Source organism: Caenorhabditis remanei, chromosome V (genome assembly GCF_010183535.1).
Source record: "Caenorhabditis remanei strain PX506 chromosome V, whole genome shotgun sequence".
NCBI lineage: Eukaryota > Metazoa > Nematoda > Chromadorea > Rhabditida > Rhabditidae > Caenorhabditis > Caenorhabditis remanei.
In genome coordinates this window covers 16,303,814-16,309,813 of record NC_071332.1, presented here as the reverse complement: position 1 = coordinate 16,309,813, position 6,000 = coordinate 16,303,814, and positions in this window count along the sequence as shown.

The window sequence follows — 6,000 nt, the reverse complement described above, 5'->3', positions numbered from 1 at the left end:
TATCGACGAATCGCGACATTTTTCATTGTTTCTGTCAAAATAAAGCCTAATTTGTTGTGTTCTCGTAATTGCTTGTGATTCAGTAACTCGGTTTTTACCCAGTTCGATATCTGTTTCGTTTACGACTCGGTGAATTAATCATTATTTTTATATTGATTTAGCAACTTACTATGACCACTAGCAAATCGCGTTTTGATATGAAGCCGGTGCTCAATGACGCCATCCTCGATGCCGATCTCCCGCCAATCTCTCAGATTCCCTTGCCGGAAATATCGAAGGCTCGTGAAAATGAGCTCCTCGATGACCCAAAAGGTAATTTGATCGTTGGCATTGAGTGAGAGTGACTAGTTTTCTTTTCTAGAAGCCTCGCCTGAACCGTCTGTCTTCGGGATAGGCGCTGAACGCGCAGCGGAAGGAAAAGCACTCGAACAAGAAGAACTTGACTACGGTTAGTGCAATTCAGCTCTCTGAATCGCGGCTAATTGGCTCTATTTTCAGCAGAGTCCTCAGGTCACGAAAGTGACATCGGTGACGATACCTCGAAATTTGCCGGAAATTCACCCTCGAAAGAGGAAACGATCCCGCCAAATCAGCAGGTAATCCAAGGGCCTCTAAACTTTTTTGTTTACCCCGACGGAATACCTGAAAGTCCTATTCCCCTTTTCCAGGAATCGAAGAATAACGACCAGGGCCCTCGCCCAGTGTCCGAATTCGTCGAAAACGGTGAAGAGGAGATGACGGAAATCGAGATCCGAACCAATGAGGCTCTTCTGAATTTGGAAAAGATTCCCTCGATTGACGACAAGCTCAAGAATATCTTGGAATTGGTTCAAACTTTAGTCGATACTTCTGTCACCCCCGATCAGCTCAACAACTTCGTGACAAAGAAGGATCTGGAGAAGTTGGCTTTGAAATCTGACCTCGACACCCTCGTCAAAAAGGCTGACATCATCGATCGTTTGCCCACCCTCGACGTCTGGACTAATATGATCGAGAACCTCGCTCCGTTTGCTGCTCTCCAGGGATTGTCCAGTAACATGAACAATTTCCTGGTACAGCTCACGTCGATCGCGGAGGATCAACGTCGTATCTCCAAACGCCAGGGCCAAGGAAACGGTCTGGTTCAGCAGCTCATTGACCAGGGCAAGTTCGATCGTGAAGATTTCGAAAAGACTTCGTTGAAGATCACACGCGTGTACAACTCGTTGAGGGATTACATCGCCCGCAAAGTATCCGCCCTCGAGCAAGCCAACGAAGTCAGGTCACTGAAGACTCTGGTAGCGGACATCCGAGAGAAACAGGCCAGCTACAAGCAGATCCTCGATCTCGAAGATCCCGCCGAAGAGCATCGTTCGCAAGCCCTCGGAGAGATCTACGCGCTCGAAAAATCCTCGGAACTCGCACAGATTCAAAAGAATACTGAGCATATGGAGCGCAAGCTTCTCGAGAACCGTCGTCTCGTACGTTTGTGTGATTTTAGATCCCTTCTAATTCAGTTTTGTTCAGAACTCGGTGAAATGCTTCTTTTGTCACCAGAACCATGATGCGGCAAGATGCCAAGTCTATCCGGACCTCCCCTCGAGACGTCAGCAGCTCTTGAATGAGCACCGCTGTCTTATCTGCGGAAAAGCCGGATGTGACGGATCCGAAGCAACCTGCAAGGCCGCCAACCGTGTTTGTCGTAGCTGTTCCGCCTCGTTGCCCATTGAAGAGCGTCAACACCATCAGACTTTGTGCCCTCGTCGATATCAGAAGAAAATTTCTTCTGCCGTCGTCACGGCCTCAGAGAATGATGTTGTTGCTACCTCGATCGCTCCAGTAGCTGATGAGGAATTCAGTAGCAATATGGCCAAATACCTCGATCATACCGGTCCGCAACCTGCAGGTGGCTTCCGCGTCAAACCGGAGCATGTGATCCATGGATCAGGAGATTCTGATGAGGAAGACGAGCCTTCGTTGAAGCGCCCAGCCCTCGCTGCTACCTCCAGCAATGGAAACCGCGACGAGCCAAAGGCAAAGAAACAGAAGCACACTCGTGGCGGAAAGAAGTTCAAATTCGCCAAGAAAGGAAGGAAAGTCGAGAAGTCAGAAACGGCTCCAGTAGTCAAATCGGAGAACTCGATCAAGGAAGAGCACGGAAATGCCAAGAATTGAGATACCGCCCTCGTTATTAACTAATAACCGTTAAAAATTTATTATTTTTTGTTGTGTTTTTACGGGTCTGCCCTAATAAAAACAGTGTTGTTGTTAATTTCTCGCGACCTCAATTCCGGCATATGATATGAGTAAAAACTCATTATTATTTTAATTCTAGCTCATTCCTCGTTATTTACTTGCCTCCCTCGTTATCTGACGTCCAAACATGAACTGAATGCCACGAATCAGGGAAGTGCCGGCCAATTCGCAGGGCTCCCCTTCTTCTAAGTTATGGGTAGAAGTTAAACATCATACTCATATCGATCTTCGGATTGTGTGAGGCTAAAAGGAGTTTCATCCGTCTCTATGACCTCGTGTCTGAGTAAAATGATACCTTGTAAATCAGTCACTAAGTAAACGCCCTCAGGCTCATTTAGTGCATTTTGGTGCAATTTATTGCACTGTTGGGTAGATAATTAGCAGGCAGCTAACGCCGTAACTCGATTGGACTAGTTCCAGCGCCTCCGGGCATGAGATGACACACCAATTTGTTGCACTTCGGAGCATCTGCGGTGAAATAGACTCACAAATCGGTTACAATCTCCCCGTCTAATTGAATAAGCGTTCAATTGGAAAAACCTAGACCTGTAATCGGAGCGATGACTCTCAGGTGGCTCCTGAGATTAAGCCGAGATTCAGGGTAATCCGGGTCGGTGATCAATACGATCTTAAAAACCGGTCCATTCCCTCGGGATAAATAACTATAATCCGGATCTATGATGCTAACGCTAAGAGAAGGAGGAGGATGTAGATGATGATTTGCGATTAGATTAGATACTTCATGTCACTATTCAGTGACCGACGACGAAGTACCTATTATTGGTACATCAGGTGTATTTGGTGCGTCAAATACACAGTGTTTTAATCGATAAGTTAATTCTGTTCGCGAGAAAATTCTATGCCTGCAGCACGATTTCGAGCATCTAGGTCAATTATGAGTCAATCGAGCATGATCCCGATCCCTCCGCTGTGCCAATCGTACTTATCTCTCTCCCTCGGAGATTGAGATTCGTTCGAGCGCCACTGCCGAGCAACCGGCTATCACCTCGAGAACTCGAACTTAAGAACTAATGCACTATACACCTTTCGGGGCTATAACTGCAGAAGTTCGCGAATGCAACAAATTATTGCGCATCGGCTCTAATCCAGTTGAACCAGCTGGTGCAACCGGAGCGTACTGGTACAGATTTCGCAAGAGCGGAATTTGATTACATGCCATTACGTGGATTAATCGCCTCACAGAATAACTAGTCACAAGTGTCCAATTGATCGACAAAAGGGCCTTCGGGACAAGTTCTTTCTACCACGACACCTCGTTCATCCCTACACGTCACGGCTTCGTGACGACTTCGATGATGTCAAGCGACTGAAATTGAAGAGCCTCTTGTACCGAGATTTCATCTCAAATTCGTTCATCAATGTATTTTCTTCCCCCCGTATGGGAAATGGAGTTAATCGTTCATGTTCGGCGGTCTGATGGAATCAGAAGGCCCACCAGCGGAATATCTCGATTATCCCAGGGTGCGCGTTCTGAAACTTGACGATGGCAAAGGTGCCTGTCACCTCCTTGACAAGTGATATCATTTCGTAGTAATCTACAAATGAAACCTCAGTTCTTTCTAATGCTGCTTGATCGAACTGCAGCGTATCGCAAAAATCAAGGAACACGTCTCTCTAAAAGGAGGTTTTCTTCCTTTTTTCATGCATCGATGAAAATTCAAGCGAATTTACCATCCATGCGTGGTCATATCCCCTCGAAGATGCATTCACCGGTCGAAAGACCACCGAAAGCTAGTAAACTTTGAGAAATTTATGACACAACGAGATTATGCGTAAATTATTAGTGCGTGTAAACCTCGTAATCCACGTTCGAAAGAACGTGACCTCTCTTACGTGTGCTAATAAACTTGTCCTCGTGGCTGAAACCCACGTGGCTAAAGTAAGATCGGCATTAAGCGGCTCGTAGCGTTCAGTTCGTGTTTTTATATCACTTCCAGTACCCTACTCCTCCCTGATCCCGCCTTATTTTGGTTAGACGAAATGTTTATCGGTGCTAATCTGTAAATTCCAGAGATGGACGACTCTCAACCGTTCCCACAATGCCCCTCGCAGCAATTAGCGACGGCACTGGTCGTGTCAAGCAACATCTTGAACCAACCGGATGAGCTCTGCTCGTACGCTGAACGCGTCCCTCTGATCCGTGACGATGACCTCGCAGATTTGACAGATCCCATGTCTCGTGGAAACCTCTTGTGGTACATGAGAACCGGACACCTGCCACACCCTTCAAACTTCATTCGTGAAGTGACGAAGCGTGAGCCTTATATGGCTAATAATAGGCAACTCTTGGATTGGATACGCTCCATGATCAGAGGAACCTATTCGAAGACTCGTCCGGTTCCAGGCAACCGTTACGCGACGAACAGATGCTCCGCGTGCGGATCCTCGTGTATGGGCACTGCCCTCGAGGATCATAGCGAAAATGATTGTGGATTCGTTCGCTACCTTTCCAACGAGGAGAAACTGGAGTTCGCCGTAGCCAATGGCTATGCGTTCTGTGGTTACTGCAACTCTCGATCGGCCTCGCACACTAAGTGTGACATGCCCAGAAATTGTCGCAAGTGCCACAAGCAGGGTCACCAGCACTATCACGGTGTTTGTAACCTCGAGCTCACTCCACTTCAATTCCAAGAAAAGGTCCGAACAATCAGAATCAAACGTGGAAAACGCATCCGTTGGTTAGTCGAGAATGGGTACCTCGCGTTCCCGTTGCCTAACGATTATGTCCCCTCCGCTGTGCTTAATGGGATTCGTGGAAAACACATTCGTGGCGTCGGACCACTTACTAGTCCTGCAGCGGACGAGTTTGGAGTTATTCCGGAGTATGCATACCGATGGATGCCTTATCGCGGTCTCATGAACAGAGAACTGGAGCATCTCGATTTACTGGGCCCGGTCTACCTCGACGATGAGCAATGTGATTGGTTCATATTGCTCGAGGAAAGAGCACGAGAAGTCTATAAGACTAACCGCCGCTCTGGCAAGATCCCACTGATCGTGAAGCTTACATGTTATCTGCCGGATCCCGTGTTTCCAGACGATATTCATGCCCTCGGAAAGATTCAAGTGAGAACGGATGACAGTCCCCCATCTCAGGAAATACAGTCTCTTGATTTCAGAATCAAGGAGCACGTGTAGTCGAGCTTCCGAACAACGGCGAACGTAGTATCCCCCGCGCTCATGAAGTAAGACAGTCGTGAAAATGACCCATTGACTGAGTATTGTTACAGGAATTGAAGCCATTGGCCTCTACCTCGACGGCAAGCTCATCGAGAGCCCTCCCTCGAGTGTCCCAGTCGCAACCCTCGGTTGGTGTTAATGAAACTTTCAAGTTAAACTCTTGTCAGCTTGTAGGAGTATGGACCTCAGGCTAATCAGGCCAACAGCGCTGCTGTTCAGTCTGTACTGAATTACATCCACTCTAATCCACCCCAAGTGATGGATACCGACCTGAGGAGCAAGTTGATTATGGAGCCGCCTGGTGATTCTTTCAATGAGGAATTTGACCGAATTGTGGATGAGTACCAGGATCTCCAACTCAACGCAGCTATGATGGAAGTTGGTGGAATCCCCCCGAATGCCGAACAGCAAATGGAAGAGCAACTGAGTAACCTCGTTCTCCGCTATATCCGCTACAATGTCAATTGTATGCCGGATGATCGTCACTCTTTCGGAGTCGTCCCCCTCGTCGTGAACAGCTTTGAGTCCCTCGAGACTCCCAATTCTAGAGAAGCCATCATTTGG